This window comes from Camelus ferus, chromosome 7, assembly GCF_009834535.1.
Source record: "Camelus ferus isolate YT-003-E chromosome 7, BCGSAC_Cfer_1.0, whole genome shotgun sequence".
NCBI classification, from domain to species: Eukaryota; Metazoa; Chordata; class Mammalia; order Artiodactyla; family Camelidae; genus Camelus; species Camelus ferus.
Genome location: NC_045702.1, coordinates 6,250,930 through 6,268,136, shown reverse-complemented (window position 1 = coordinate 6,268,136; position 17,207 = coordinate 6,250,930). Strand labels below are relative to the sequence as shown.

Sequence of the window (17,207 nt, the reverse complement as noted above, 5' to 3'; positions counted from 1 at the left end):
GGTTGCAGTCTGAATTTGTAATTCAAATGTCCAGTTCCATGTAATACTCAATACTCTGAAACTGACTTCCACTTCTTTCCACCCCTAGAAGGCGGACGTGGTCCCTCCTCTTTCTCCTCCACCTAGCATTCATTCCTAGCACTTAGGGTGGGGAGGAGGAAGGGAGGGAGGAGAAGATGAGAATAAGAAACCTCCTACTTGGTCAGTACTGTAGTAAGATGGATTTGCCTTCTCTGAGCCTTGTAAGTGTTTGCAATTACATTTCAGGCATTTCCATGGGATTCCTCCGAAGCCTCCATTGGGAACATTCGACTGCTCCCATGACCTGGGAAAGCATTTTTCTCCTGGCTTTCTGGAATCTGTGTCACACAGACTCTCTCTGTTGGGGTCCATGACCCATCCTCTTGTGTGGAGTTTGATGTTACTCCACAGTGGTGCTCTCCGGTGTGGCCTGCAGGAAATACTCATGTGCCTTCCGTTCCCACCCGCTCTGGTAGGACAGGCTGATTCCAAAGAGCCGCGGCTCCTTCCCACCTGCGGGGCAGGTGCCTCAGCTCAGCTTCGTGCTGGACACACCTCACTGCAAACCTCAACTCCAGGGCCCCAGCCCTCTAGTGACTCTGTGAAGCCCCTCCGCTACACTTTAGGGGAGGATACCCCCAGCTCTTCTTCTCAAAAAGAACAATCCACCCCCTTCTCTCCAGAAAAGTCCTCCTCATCAATACTCTGATCTCCAACAAACTGACCCTCTTATACCTGACTTTCAAATATCTGCAGGGCACTGTTGCCCTCCTGCCTTTGGTACCTGATACCTATTTTATCTTGGACTCTCAGTTAAGACTTCCTTTGAACTATTTTATTACATTATAGGAATCCAGGAAGTTTTATTTATAGTCTACTATTAATGGACATACTAAAAATGTTTCCTGCTTTTTGCACATTAACAATACTGCTGCAGTGAACATCTTTGTATGTATCTCCTGATGCATTTATGCTAGAATTTCTCAAGGGAATATACCCAGAAATGAAATTTCTGGATTGTATGCACACTTATAATTCTACAATTATAGTTTTATATTATTTTAATATTTGTTTTGACTATTTTTATTGCCAAATTTTTCTCCATAGGTGAGTGTGTCCATCATACTCCCATCTTCAACAAATGAAAATACCATTTTCTCTCTCATCAACTTGTGATCTAGTTAAATCTCAACTTATCCTAACTTTTGAGACAGAGGTAAAAATGGTGCCTCTATATTGTTTTAATTGATCTTCATTTCTTTGATTTCTAGCAAAGTTGAGCATCTTTTCATGTTTATTTAACATCTTCTGTGAATTGTTTATTCTGTCTTTGTCCATTTTTCTGTTGGGGTAACTTTTTTTCTGATTACTCTCTAGGAATTATCTTTTTAAATAATTAAAAAATTTTAAATTGTGGTTGAAAACATATAATATAAAATTTACCATCTTAGCCATTTTAAGTGGACTGTTCAATAGTGTTAAGTATATTTATGATGTTTTGCAACAGAGCTCCAGAAACTTTTCATCTTGCTTATATTCTGGTCTAAATATATTCTGCATCATATGCGTTGTGAAAATTCAGCATCTCTTGTTTAAGGAATTTTTTGTCATATAAAAATTTAAATCTTGGTGCAATCAAAGTTATCTTTTATAGTTTGTGATTTGGGAGCTGTGTTTAAGAAAGCTTTCCCTGAATTATACATATTTTATAAACAACGTTTGTGGTACGCCTCCTTCCCAAATTCATACGCCAAAACTTAATCCCTAATGTGATGATATATGGAGGTGGGGCCATTGGAAAGTGATTGGGTCGAGTATGGAGCCCTCCTGAAACGAATTAGTGCCCTTATGAAAGAGACCCCAGAGAGCTCTCTTGTCCCTTCTACCACATGAGAACACAGCCAGAAGACAGAAGATATGTTTGTGTGTGTAGCACAGTTAATATATTTTTTTTTTAGTAAAGGGGATAAAATTTTGCCAATATCTAGGGTCAGTATGTTGCATAACTCCAGGGATAATGTAACTGGTGGAGTTGTGTAATACACAACCCTTGTGACTATATTTGGCTGCCTTGGCACTAGCCATCATCTCTCTAATATTCTATCTATAAAGACTTATCATATGAATGCCTGCTGTTTTTCAGAGCTAATAAAATATTCTACTCAGTTGATGAATCGGTATGTTTTCACTGCCGTTTGATTACCAGGAAGTGCAGAAATACATTTTGTGTTCAGCAGCAGTAGCTTCTCCTAACCTGGGCTCTTAAGAATAATTATTTACATCCTCTCCCAAACGTTTAAATTCTTGCGCTTTTTTCCCCTTCAGTTTTAAAAATTGTGGTAAAATACACATAGCATAAAATTTATTATTTTAGCCACGTTTAAGTGTACAGTTCAATGGTACTAAGTACATTCATAATGTTATACAACTATCACCACCATCCATCTCCAGAGCTTTTTCATCTTGCCAAACTGAACCTCTGCCTGCCTTAATCGGTAACTCCCCATTCCACCCACCCTCCTCAGCCCCTGGTACCTACCATTCTCCTTTCTGTCTCTATGATTTTGACGGCCTCATATAAGTCAGCCCTTGCCTTTTTAAACTTGCTGGATTGGTGGACTTTTATTGTATCTTTTATTGCAAGCTGCTTCAGATCCTATTTTTTTGAAGCAAGCTTGGTATAAACAAATAAAATCAGGATGGTGATAATTAGGCACAAGGGAAACACAGAGGAAGCTTAGGGCAGACTTCCTCTACCCCTCCAGGAAATGAAGACGGCTGAGGAGATAAAAATGTAATGTGTGAGAAATGTCACAGGAGGAACACTTAGGTCTTTACCACTCGTTGGAAATTTAGATTCCATGCATAAGGAAAAGGTGTAACTTCCTCTGGAAAGAAAGCCTCATAATAGAGGGGGCACCTGGAGTTGAACCAGGGACCTCTTGATCTGCAGTCAAATGCTCTACCACTGAGCTATACCCCCACTTGTCTATATGCTCTTTATAAAATACTTTCATAATTGCAGGCTTTCCCAACCTGTGCTCTCACCATCTTGTGTCTCCCTGGGGAGCTGCCTGAGCTGCTTCTCTGGGCATCCACCTCCACACCTGTCCCACTTGCTCTCCTTCCTGAGTCTGCACACCTGTGTCCACCCAAACACCCCTCTTCCCAGAGCACTTCTCATCCCTCCCTCATTAGTATTGTTATTGTTGTTGCTGCTATTATTACGGAGTACAGGAGGACCTCCACCCAGCCCCTTAGTATCTAAGATGCTTCATTTCTTTTTTCTTTTTCCCCATCTCCTGCTCTGTTTTGGTTTCCTTTCCCAGGGACCAGGGCATGGGACCTATCGGAGGCTGTCAGGGCCCTGGCTAACCCCAGGAGAGGCACCTGGCCAGGAAAGCTGCAGCCTCAGATTTCTCGGGGAAGAGGAGTGGGCAGGGCTAAACCTCGATGTCGCACAGCAACAGGACCTGGGACTGGGCTCTGGACCTACTTCTTCTGGAACCCAGAAAGCCTGTGCTGCAGAGTTGTACATTTTCTAGTACCGTGCCATCATTGCATTTCTGTTTGAGACTTTCTTGGTTATGTTGTGCTATACAATTGGATATAATTTCCTACTGTTTTATTTAAATTATTCTGAAGTGAGAGGGGCCTTCCCCAGTATAGGAGGATGGTTATTTGGTCAAGTGTCTGGGAGTAGCTGAGCCCAGGCTAGAACCTCCAAACAAGTACTCGAGGTCCAACTGTAGAAGAATGTAGGCTAGTCAAGCGGCCAAGACTCCAGACACAAATGAGGCGCTGCATTCGGCAATCTGCCTTTCTTTGAAAAAAAAAAAAAAAAAAGAGTTAAGAGTATTGGCAAGTGAATGATTTTTTCCCAGGATTATAAAACAACACTGGATGAACAGGAACACACATCTTGGCCCACTCCTCAGATGATTTCCCTAGGACCGACTCCTGAAAGAGAAGACGTCACTCTTGGAGGAACGGGCTCCTTACTGCGGCTCACAGCTGCCAGCAACATCACCGTCCCTGGGGTGCTCTGCGCCCCGCCCTTCACTTCCCAGCCCCCGCGGTGCTGCGGGCTTGTGGCGTGCACTCTGCGGGGCACTGAATCCTGAGCTGGCAGAACCTCGGTGTGGTCATCGATGTATGGACCTTGGCTTCCAGACTTGCAGACCAGACTCCTGACTTTGTGGATGCGACCCTTTCTGACCTAGCTCTAAAGACCTCCCTAGTCAAGCTCTGGAAGAAAGATGCGTAATAAGCCAGAATGGCCTCAAGGTTACCCGGGAAACCAAATTAGGTCTCAGAAGGTTGCTTCCTGAGGCTGCAATCAGAGCAAAGGGGAATTGAATGTTCTTGAGGGTATTTTCTCAGGCCACGGAAAATTATTACAAATTATTCCTGTTCCAAAGTACCGTCCTGTCTCTAGAGGCCAGAATCACAGCTACCATACTGGGAACCTCGGCGTGTCCCCATGCCCCCCTCCTGGGTCACTGCGCCGGGTCATTCGGCCTCCTGAAAACGCATGCCCCTGCTCCATCGAGTCTCTGGGCTCCGGGATCTGCTCAGTGTGGACAGATCTTAGTCCGCAGATTGAAGGGTGGAAGATACTTAACTTTTTTCTACAAAACAGCTTAATCTTTATTTTGTGTCCCATCCTACTGAGTGGCAGAAATTTAATGAGTTAACCTCGGGACTCCCCCAAACCCTCCCCCACCCTGTATCACACCTAAGTTCTAAAAGCGCTTTCCGAGTACCACAGTGTTAGGGGTGGGGTGGGCATGTGGTCCTCCATGTGGTCTTGACCACATTGGTGAGCAGGGACCTTCTGAGCCCACGGGGGTCTTGAGGCATCTCCTCCCGGCCACGCCCGCGCCGCGCCCCCTGCTGGCACAGAGTGGGTGCTAATCGTTATTCCTCCAAATGAGTAATTCCCTTCCCTGTGTTGTTAAAGGCACAAGACCTACCCGCCGGAGGGTGGGGGGAAGAGCAGCCATGGGGGTGGGGGACAGGAAACCATGGTTACCAACTCCATTAAGACTCGCTGCACCTGAACTGTAGGAAGACCCAGCTTCCTAACTGGTCTCTGCGTCTCCCCTCCAGGACACCTTTGACTCCATTACTTACTCTCCATCCTTCCAAGACATCTCTTACAGGCCTTCCTAGGACCTGGTACTAAGCGCTGTCCCTGAATTGTCACCTTTTCTCTTCACATCAACCCTCTGAGATAGGTACGATTATTATCCCTGATTTGGAGATAAAGGCACCAAAGCTTAGAGAAATCCAGTAACTCAGACAGTCTAACTCCAGAACTAAAACTGGTGACCATATTGCAAGAATTCTTTCTAAAACACGGACTGAATTGGGTCTCTGTCTGCCTGGCAGTGCTGGATAAAACAGCAGCCAATTCTTTACTGTCTGGTTTCTTTCTAAAATATTCAGTAGATAACAGCTCATCACCCACTGCGTTAGGCTGTGAGGTTGTGATACCCGTTGATTAGGTCAGAGCTCACTGTTAGTGATACACTGATCTGAAGAAGTCACTTTAAACCTCCTTGTAGACGCGCCTCTCAGGGGCAGCCCTGCTGATGGCCAGTCCCACCCATTGTCCGCTCACTCTGCTTTCCCTTTCACGGGGTGATGTTATGCTCAAGTTTCAGGGATCTCACCATCCTGAGTATAAAGGAAAGTGGGGCATTCTAGAGGCTGGAGGGAGGCACGTTCCTCCCCTAAACCCAGAGCGAAATGAGCCGTGAAGCCAACCCCTGGGACAGGGACCCACCTGGCCTGACAGCTGAGTAGCTAGATGCTCACCAAGGGCTCACACATCTGTCACCTCGCCTGCGTGGCTTGTGGTGCCAGTGAGGTTGCTGAAGAGTGAAACCACAGTGACAGGTTCTGGGACTGTGCTTTTTGGTTTCACCTTGCTTTTCCAGCAAAGTTCCTTTGGAAGTGTCAGCTGACCTCCATGGTGCTAAGAGGAGTGAGATAAGAAAGTTTTCCCCTTTGCATTCCCTATGTCGTTTATTACTGTGAGATATGCAACCAAATCCGAAGCAGAAAATGAAAACTGGGTTTTTTTTTGGGGGGGGGGGAGTGTCTGTTGTATAATTAGATTTTTGTATGTTTAAATTTTATTAAAAATTTGTCTATGAAAAAGGAATTTTTTTTAACTTTTATGATGGTAAATCTCAAATGTAAGCAAAAGTAGTGCTATTTATCAATTATCATTCAGTATATTGGCTAGGTTCACCAGAGAAACAAACAGAACCGAGAGAGAGAGAGAGAGAGAGAGAGAAAGAGAGAGAGAGACAGAGACAGAGACAGAGAACCATAACCCCCATAGAGACAGAGAAAGAGATTTATTTTAAGGAATTGGCTCAGGTATCTGTGGAGGCTGAGAAATCCCGTGATCTTCACCTGCAAGCTTCAGACCCAGGAAAGCTGGGGCTGTAGGTCCAGCCTGAGCCTGAAGGCCTGAGATGCAGAGCTGATGGTGGAAGTTCTAGTCTGGCCAGGAGCCCAGTGCTCCAGCCCTGCAGTCAGGCAGAGGAATCCTCCCTTCTCCCACCCTTTAGTTCTGTTCAGCCCTCAGTGGTTTGGGTGGGGCCCACCAGCACTGGGGAGGACCATCTGCTTTACTTAGCTTTTTACCAATTCAAATGCTAATCTCATCTGTAAATACTCTCACAAACACACCCCCAAAGTTATGTTTAACCAAATATCTGTGTGCCCTGTGACCCAGTAAACTTGACATGTGAAATTAACCATCACATTTCCTGTAACATTTTCAACATGCCCAATCTGGTTAGGTCTAGAGGCTTGGTCAGATCCATGTTCCATGTTTTTGCCAAGAAGACATCACTGGAAATTCTTCCTTTGTGTAAGGATGCTCATCCAGTCTGTTTGTCTCTCTTTTTGTGAAATTAAGATTAACTGGTGTGTTGAGGTATTGTTAATGTCATTATAAAAGTCCCCATCAAATATTCATCTCATAGTTTTTTGGCAGGTAAGCAAGGTGATACTTGCTTAGGTCCATTATTTCATTAAGATTTGCAAATGGTTTTATTCAAATTCTCTACATTTATTAGCTCAAATTCTTTTATAAGGAAGAATTTTCTTTCTTTTGAAGTACTCAGTTATTTTAGTCATAATATTTTGCTATGAGTCACAGTGTCCTTAGTAAAAGTCCAATATCATTTTTCTTTTCTTTTTTTTAATTGACGTATAGTCAGTTTATAATGTTGTGTTAATTTCTGGTGCACAGTGTAGTGATTCCGTTTTATATACATATATATATATAAAGTATATGAAAAGGAATATATAGATGTTCCTTTTCATATTCTTTTTCATTATAGGCTTTTACAAGGTATTGAATATAGTTCCCTGTGCTACACATTAGGACTTTGTTGGTTAGCTCTTTTATATATAGTAGGTAGTATCTGCAAATCCCAAACTCCTACTTTATCCCTCCACACTGCCCTTCCCCTTCTGGTAACCATAAGTTTGTTTTCTACATCTGTGAGTCTGTTTCTGTGTTGTAAATACATTTGTGCCATTTTTTTAGATTCCACATATAAGTGATATCATGTGGTATTTTTCTTTCTCTTTCTGACTTACTTCACTTAGTATTACAATCTCCAGGTCCATCCATGTTGCTGCAAATGTCATTATTTTATTCTTTTTCATGGCTGAGTGGTATTCCTTTGTGTATATGTACCACGACTTCTTTATCCAATCATCTGTTATTGGAAATTTACATTGCTTCCATGTCTTGGCCATTGTAAATAATGAGGAAGAATTTTCTTTATCAACTATTTTGTTCTGTTGGAATATAATTAATATAGAAGATGTAGAACAAATGCTTGATTCTTTCCTTTCACTTACGAGTTTTCAGAATAATGAATTGATTCCTTAGCAACCTCCAAATTCAACAGTGAGGGCTCCCTCCAGTAGTCTTTGTGAATTTCCTTGTTTTCTGTATGGGTGAGTGTGAACATGTGTGTGTGTATGGGCGCAGGCAAAATGAAATCACCAGGCTGGGTGGGCTCCCAGGAGATGCCTTTAAATAGACATCAAGGCCATTCCTGGAGAGTGACTTGTAGTTGTGTGTAAGGTGGGAAGGATCAAAGGCTTGATTCGCAGTGCAGGGAGGTGGGCCTCGGGGGAGGACGGTTCACTGGAGCTGCTCAGGAAGGGAGGGATGGCAGCAGGAGGCTGACTCCCAGCAGCACACAGAGCTTTTGAGGATAACTCCTGCAGAACCAGGAAGGGCCTTGGCAAAGTCCTGGGCTCAGCCCTGAGGGAGTGGGGCCCCGGGGGAGCTGCTTGCCTCCAAATGGCCTGAGCAGACCTGGGCTCGGAGTGAGTCTCTGTGCCCAGCAGCAGACTGCCCAGACCCTGGATTCTGGCAAAACACAGCAGAAAAGGCAAAGACATTCAAATTACTCATGCTGGATTCCCCACCAATCTTGGTGGGTGAGACCTCATTTAATTTGATTATTTATTTAAATTGAAATATAATTGATTTACAACATTATATTAGTTGCTGGTGTATAGCATAGTGATTCAGGCCAGTCCTGTATGTGCGTGTATATATATATATATATATATTCTTTTTCATTTTAGGTTATTACAAGCTACTGAACATAGTCCCCTTAATCTGACTATTTTTAAATTTTAAGTTGTACTTTAAAAAGGTAAATACTGAACTCACAGAATTCATGTGATATAGTGTTCAAAAGGTACAAAAAAGTATGCAGCTGGAAGCATCCAAGATGTCCTTCAGCAGGTGGATAGATAAATAAATTGTGGTCCATCAGACAAGGGAATATTATTTGACACTGAAAAGAAAGGCACTATCAAGCGAAGAAAAGACATGAAGGAAACTTCAATGCGTATTCCTAAGTAAAAGAAGCCAGTCTGAAAAGGCTGTATACTATTTGTCATTCTAGAAAAGGCAAAACTATGGTGAGAGTGAAAAAATCAGTGGTTTCAGGGGCTTGGGGGACAGAGAGATAGCTATACAGGCAGAGCACAGAGGATTTTTAGGGTAGTGAAAATACTCTATATGAGACTGTAATGAGGGAGACATGTTATTATGCATTTGTCCAAACCCATAGAATGTACAACACAAGAGTGAACCCTGATGTTAACTGTGGACTTTGGTGACTATGTGTCACTGCATGTTCATCCATTGTAACAACAGTACCACTCCAGTTGGGGATGTTGATACGGGGGAAGTTATGCAAATGCAGGGACAGGGGACACATGGGAAATCTCTGTAACTTCCTCTCAATTTTGCTGTGAACCTAAAACTCTAAAAAAAACTTAATAAATACATAAATTTAAAGAATAAAATGAAGAAAAAAATGTATGCAGTGAAAATTCTCCCTCTCTCATCTAATGAGACTGCCAGTGTCCCTGGAGGAGCGCATGTCAAGTTTCTTACGTAGTCTTCCACAGATAGTCTGCACATGTGGCTAATGAATGCAGTTTCTCCCTGACTTTATTTATAAACACAAATGGTAGAACAAACATACATATGTGACTACTTTTTTCACCTAATTTAATTTTGTATAAATAGTGGCATTGCTTACCTGAGCCATTTCTTTTTATAGGACTCAAATGGCTTGAGTCCCTGGATGCCTTCCAGGCAGGAATGAGGGAAAGTTTCCAGCTGAAACATCACTCACACATATCTTCATCCTGGCGTATCACCAGGCAGCCCTCTGAGGTAAAGGGAAATTTGGGATAACTAAAGGGGGTACCTGGCTTTGAACCAGGGACCTCTTGATGGGCAGTCAAATGCTCTACCCCTGAGCTATACCCGCTACTGGAATAGTTACTGTGTCTCCTCAGGACTTCTTACTTCATTAGTCACACAGAAGACACTGGAGGTAATTTAAAGACCTACTGCTTATTGAACACTTACACGTGCTAGATAAACTGTTCTGAGACCTTCATATACTGTATACAGTTTTGAAAATGATTTTTGGTAGGGCTATTTACACCACCATCACCACCACACTCATCACGGGTGACAGTGACATTTGTCATTTAAGCAACATGCCTCAATCATGAAGCGTAAGTGACAGAATCAGGACTCTAAGGACCACTGCTCTATCCTGTCTCAACTCAGCTGCCCTTGGAGGGTGGCCTTCAGGGCCAACCCTGCGACACCCAGCAGCCCCTCTCCCCCTATCTCCCTGCAGACTCTCCCCCTTTTATGACGGGGTTGCCAGGGAAGCAGGGTGGTCACCTAACCCAGTGCTTTGAGAGGATCCACCAGAGGCTTCTGAAAGTCGGGTGCTTGAACTGAGGTTTCCTAAGTTTTTGAGTGAACTAGCCTTTGTATGAGGAACACTTTCACGTGGCACAGAATTGAAAACATACGAAACAGCATGCAAAGAAAAATTAAGACTTCATTCCATCCCTGTCACCCACCCACCATGTAACCTCTTACTGGTTTCTTGTTGTGTAGACACCTTTGAAAGGGACTGTTTTTCTCTTAGAGCCCCAGGGTAGCTTAATTTTAGTTTACTGTAGTGCTTACCTCTGTATACAAATATGTACACAAAACTATCCAAATGTTTTGTACTCACAGTTTTATACACTATTAAGGCAAAACAATTTTAGAAATCAATACAAACAAAATCACAAACCCAATAACATTCAAGTTAATAGCAACTCAAATGGAATAGTTTTGCTAGAAGAGGCTCTTGGCAATGGGCTTGCAAAGCTGACCATACCTGGAGACCCTGCTGGCCCCCAGCTCGTCTCTGAAACTGCCTCTGCTAATGATACAGGAAAATGGGGCATCAGAGGATGGCCGTGTCCCAGGTCTTGGGCGAGTCCCTGGGATGCACCCCATCAAGCGAGGGTCCTTGGCTTTGCACAGGAAAGAATTCAAGAGTGAGCCATAGCTGAGTAAAGGTAGATTTATTCAGAGAGATACACACTCCATAGACAGAGTGCGGGCTGTCTCAGAAGGCAAGAGAAAGGCCACAAGGTGCAGGCTTGTTAGTTTTTATGGGCTTGGTAACTTCATAAGCTAGTAAGTGGTAGGATTATTCCAACTACTTTGGGGAAGGGCTGGGCTTTCCAGGAATTGGGCCACCACCCACTTTTTGACCTTTTATGGTCTGCCTTGAAACTGCCATGGCACCTGTGGGAGCGCCATTTAGCAGCTATTGTGTTACCATGAGTGTATAATGAAGCCCAACGTCCACTGGGAGTTGACTCTCCCGCCATCTTGGTGCTAATGGCTATGTCATTCCCTGGAGGGTTGTGCCTGCCCCCTTCCCTCCTGTTTCACTAGCGCACCCAGTGATGGCCTCTCACAGCGCAAATTCATCTCTCATAGGCTGAAGTCGGCCCCTGTTCTCCTGTCGCCTGAAGTGTCAGCACAGTGTGGTGCCAATGTGGTCATAAACAGGGCACACTCCAGCCCTGGCATCAGATTACAAGATGGCCTTGAAAAGAAGCCATAGTGTGCCTTGATCTAAACGGTTGAGATTGTTATTAAAATATGAATAGAAACTTTTAAAGATTCTTAGGCAAACTCAAGAACCACTGAGAAACACTGATCTAGCTGTCCCCTTCGTGCCCGGGCACATTTGGGCTGCAGACAAGGGTCAGGACCAGGCCTCAATGGTTTTGATTTCTACTCCAGAATCTAAACCTGGGTCTCTCTCCTTTCACTTTCTTCTGCCCCCTCCTTTCCCACCCCACCCCCTTCACATCCACCCTCTCCCCAGCCAGGGAGAGGAGCCTTTCCAAGTAAAAACCCCATCCCAGGGAATGTGAGGAGATCAACTGAAGAACTACAAAGTCTTTGTTTAGTAAGGCCCCCTAAGCCTGTCCCTGGGACAGTCCTGCTTTCAGATCTGCTGTCCTGGCATCTGGTTCATGGAGTCAAAGTGAAGCTTTGGACGTTCATTTTGTCAAAGGTGAAACATCTGACCTTACCAGGAATGCTGTTATAAACTCCATTAAAAAGTTCAGTAGAAAACAGAACTCTTCGTTTCTGCAGTCATAAGACAAGAATGCAATTTTTGGAGCACAGCGTTGTGATATAAACAATGTTCTTAGCGAGGGAGTCTTTGGTAATTTCTAAGCAAATTAAATAGCAATGTCGTTGGCCCCGTGGTGCACACGCAATTTCCAAGTGCATACAGACAAGCTGTGAGAGTCTACCAATTCACATAAAAGCAGAATGTGTTTTTAAAAAAGTTTTCCAAAAAGTAAATTATTTTTGTAACAGAGCTGATTTAATACAAGAAAATATTTCATGATGGCAATATGTATAAGAAAGTACAAGTAGCTACTGAATAGGACTTTTCTGTAGGTCCACCAGTATAATCCATTACTTAGACACATCTTCCCTAATGCCAATAAGATTTTAGAAACGTTCAAGCCATTGAAGACCTACTTTGTGAACTAATCTAAGTGTCCTGCAATGGTATTGGTATTAAACATTTTTTTGTAAATATGTGAACCAAAAATTGTTGTTGCATTTCGCACAGATCTGTTGGAAATCTTTAACCAAAGCAAGAGAGAAATTGAACAAATTAAACAATGAATGTTCAAAAATGGTGTACCAGATTGAATTCTGAAATTCTAAAATTTCGCCTGCAACTCAGAAGACTCTTTGGCTGGAGCTCCTCATTTAAATTGGATACATTTACATTCTGTACCCGAAGGGAATTAAATTGTCAAAGCTTATGATTCTGCAGCATCTAAATTTGGTGAGTTAGTCAAAAGAATCATACTCTTCAAGAGCTTTGCCTTATAAATGTTTTTGTGGAAGAAACATACCTTGAATGGAAACAAAAAGACAATATCTGTGAAAATTCTGTGTCTAAAATAATTACACGTTGCTATATATAAAATAGACAAACAGCAAGTTTCTACTGTACAGCACAGGGAACTATAGCCAATGTCTTGTGGTGACCTGCAATGAAAAAGAATCTGAAAAGGGATATACATATGTTCATGTAAGACTGAAATATGCTGTACACCAGAAATTGACACATTGTAAACTGTACTTCAATAAATCAATAAATAAGTAAATAAATAATAAATCTGCCTTAGAAAAAAAAAGCAAAGAAGGCAAAAAAAATTTATCCATTGCAATACAATTTTACAACCTAGAATTCTCTTCATTTAGCATCCTTTGTTCTGAGTTACTGCAGCACACATCAAAAGTATTTTCATTAAGCATACTTTGGTCTGCAGAGAAAAATCAATTGAAAGTGGTTGTCCAGGGGTCTGGAAGTCTGTAGGTCTCCAGCGCCTTCTCAGAGTTATGTGTGACCCCGTCTCACTCTGTCCAGGGAGAACAGTCCTCCTTCTTCTGGCTAATGCCCCTTGTGCTGATGAGGAAGGTGGGGTGGTGGCAGTGCTGGGTCCCGAACCCTGACTTCTGACTCCTCCCTGGCGCTCTCCCTCCACTGCACTCCGCGGAGCAAGAGGAGTCTCTTCCCTGGACCCTGACCAGCCCAACCCTCAATCGCACCCCATTTCCTTGAAAACTGAGGGAAGCCAGTGAGGCTTCCCACGCGGTGGCGCTGTCCGCCGCCCACTGGCGGCTGGTCTGGATGGACAGGTGCCGTAAGAGGAAACTGCACTCCAGATTTCAGACTTAGTCCCCATATCCCACAAAATGTGTGTATCTCATTTATAAATTTTTATATTGATCACACGTTAAAATGATAATGTTTTGGATGTACTAGGTTTAAAAATATGGAAATTAGTTTCACTGGTATCTTTTTACCTTATTTTTATTGAAGCATTTTTCCAGTTTTAATGAGATAGAATTGATGTATAGCATTGTATTAAAGGTGTACAACTTAATGATTTGTACATGCATATACTGAGAAATAATCACCACAATAAATCTAGTTAACATCCATCACCTCACATACTTACATTTTTCCCTCTTGTAATGAGAACTTTTAAGATCTAGGCTCTTAGCAACTTTCAAATACACAGTACAGTATCGTTAACTCACCACCATGCTGTACATGACACCTCAGGACTTACTTTATAGTTGGAAGTTTGTACCTTTTGACCCCCTTCATCCATCTCTCCCTTTTTACTTTAAATATTCAACATGAATACTAGAAAATGTAAACTCAGATGTGTAGCTTGCATTCTATTTCTGGGGGGAGTGCTGGTGTAGACGACACTGGTGTAGACTTTGGCCTTGGCTAGACTGACCTCGCTGGTATTTCTGAAGGGTTGCCTGTGACCCCAGAGCCCTCTGCTCGGGCAGCATGGTCTGTGTCCCCAGGCTCTGCCTCCGTGTTTTCCTTTCTGGTCTTGATTCTTGGGATCCTGCTCTCTTGAAGGGGCAGCGGCGTTCATCAGACCCTTCACGGGGCTGTCGGGTACGTGAGCTGAGCGCCCTCTGCCTCTTTTGGTAAAGTCCGGACCGCCCTCGAAATCCCTTACCTTGCAAGACAGGACGATATCGCTCAACAGATAGTGGAGTCGGGTGGCAGCCACCCTGGAGCTGCAGGACAGGAGTGGGTACCGTTTTCAGTAGTGAAAACATTGCAACTACTGGGACCGTCTAAGACTACAGTGTCCAGGTTGCTTGAACCTGGAAACTCCAAAAGGGAGCTCCGGTAGGGGGCACCCGGATTTGAACCAGGGACCTCTTGATCTGCAGTCAAATGCTCTACCCCTGAGCTATACCCCCTGGCGAAAGGAGCCTGTCCTCACTCACACCTTTATACTCACATAGCCACACCCAGGCCCTGCAAACTGCCGCAGCCTCTGCCGTTGGCTTTGCGGCCCATTCTCAATCCAGGATGGCCTTTCTGCTCTGAACTTCATCCTGCTTTCCTCCCCAGATATGGTGGAGTAGTTGATTCGGTCACAGTCTTCTGCCCAAAGCAGGAGGCGGCAGAGGCTCAGGGCCCCTCTTGTTACCTGGAGAAAATCCAGGCGGCCTGGAGCTCTCACCACTCCAAGCTCAGGCCCACGAGCCCTGCCGCCTCGTTCATTTACTCCCTCAGCGCTCAGCTTTGTTCTCTGCCCTTTCCTGTCCCTGTGTCTTCCTGTCCTCCTGCTCCTCTTGGATTTCCCACCGGTCCTTCCTCTTGACCTCTTCCCCACTGGCTCTCTTTGTCTCACTGCCCAGACCTCCCCTAGTCCTCCACCTAAATCAGACAGTGTCCTTTTCAAATTCCCTACCTGAGATGTAAACGGAAGACCAGGCCTAGTAAGTATAAGGTAGACCATTTATTTCCAAAATATAATAGGTGATAAAAACTAAGAAAAATGTGAAAATAATAGGAGCAACCCTGGAGGGTTTTTCCATTGTAAATATTAGAAAATCTACTAAAACAGCGCCAGGACAGAACACTTCCAGACCTGGGACTGCACCGTAGTACATACACAAACGTAATAGAAGATGATCACAAATGCTTACTGAGCAGTGATGATGTTCACAACAACCCTGTGAGACAGGTGCTGTGATTGGTACCTTAGTTTCACAGCCGAGGAAACCGAGGTGCCGGGATGTTAAGTAAGTCGTCCAAGGAGAGCTGATTAGTTAGCGGGGGCTGCAAACGCAGGCAGCCTGGCACTGGAGCCCACGCACTTAACCACAGTGTTTTACTGCCGAGAGTTAGAGCAGTCACAAATTCACAGGGGAAAAGAAAGGTTATTTATGTAAATTATGCTGGGAGAGTTCAATTTATGTAAATTATGCTGGGAGAGTTCAGTTGGCCATCTGGGAAAAATAAAGTAGCAACCTAACTTCTTTTTGTATATCAAAACACAGTCCAAGTGGATTAAAGCATTGTGTCTAAAAGGTCAAACATAAATAAAAGTATAAGAGAATATAAATGAGTATCTAATTTCTGAACAGCAGGGGAGGCATTTCGATGGGAGAAATCCCAACAGAAAATACTAATAGATTTGGCAGCATAATCATTAAGAATTTAGGAATATGAACACAATTAAAAGGTGAACAGCAAGTTGGGAAAACAGTCCTATCATTTACAACAGACAAAATGCTACAAATAATTATCCTTAATATGAAATATTTATTAGGCCTTCAAGGATGTGCTCATTCTCAGTAAATCTTAGTAAAACCAAAGAAATGCAAACTAAAACATTACAACATTTTTCACCTATCAAATTAGAAAAAATTTAAATAGTAATTATCATGCCAGTACTGTAAATGGGGACTGTAAATTAGTATACTCTTTCCTGAGGGGAAGGGCAATATAAAACCAGAGACTTGTTAAAATGATCAATTCCCTTTGACCTGGTAGTAATTCTATTTCTGAATCCATCCTTAGAAAAAGCATGAAATGTGAACAAATGTTGGCTCAAAGATATGTAAGTCCTCTTAAATGTTATTTAGAACATTTAAACGACTAGAAACGATGTCTAATATTAGAAAGGTAGTTAAGTGAAGTAAGGTATAGTCCCTCGATTAAAAACTATGTAGCTATTTAAATGTTTCATAAATTCACAAGAAAATGTGACTTGAATGTTAAGTTACGGCTCTCAATTCTGACTGCACATTAGAATCTTCTAGGGAGGTTTGCAAAGCGCTAACGCAGGGAGGAGGGGCAGGTCAGTTAAATAAGTGACAAGGTCACATATTTTCTAAAACCAGGGGATTCCGTGTGCAGTCATGGTTGGGAATCACTGTGTTAAATGACAGAGAGCATTTTGTCTCAAATGTAAAAATAAATAGAAACAAACAAAAAATGAAAAGGAAATATTTTGAAATCCTAACAGCTCTTATTTCCATGGTGACATTGTTGATTATTTCTTCCTTATATTTTTCTGTATTTTCAGTAATGTATTATTTTAATAAATTACTTAGAAATGTTAAAAAAAAAAAAAAAGTTAAGGACCTGAGAAAAGCACCTCTGAATTCAAGACTCTTAATCTGTAGTCAAATGTCCTCCTCAGGCCGCACTCCTGTGTCCCCTCCCGGCCACTCCCAGGACTCCCTCAAGCAGGTACTTTCCATGCCCTTTCAGGAAGCAGACCTACCTGTTGGGCTGCCCAGGTCTTTGGACCTGCTGGCATCACTGCTCCTCTTGCCAACACATTTGAATTTGCATTGTTTGCTCAATAGCATAAAGTGAGGACTAAAAAAATGAGGGATTATGGGTTATTTTATTTTATTTTATTTCATCTCA

At 42.9% G+C, this 17,207-nt stretch overlaps 3 non-coding genes across 3 annotated transcripts; all 3 read right to left on the bottom strand.

The window, feature by feature from the left end:
* Positions 1-2,932: 2,932 nt before the first annotated feature.
* TRNAC-GCA lies at positions 2,933-3,004 on the bottom strand. Its single transcript has one exon. It is a non-coding gene; the product is annotated as a tRNA-Cys (tRNA).
* Positions 3,005-9,791: 6,787 nt separating this feature from the next.
* On the bottom strand, positions 9,792-9,863 carry TRNAG-GCC. Its single transcript has one exon. It is a non-coding gene; the product is annotated as a tRNA-Gly (tRNA).
* A 4,802-nt stretch (positions 9,864-14,665) lies between these two features.
* Positions 14,666-14,737, bottom strand: TRNAC-GCA. Its single transcript has one exon. It is a non-coding gene; the product is annotated as a tRNA-Cys (tRNA).
* Between the last annotated feature and the right edge of the window lie 2,470 nt (positions 14,738-17,207).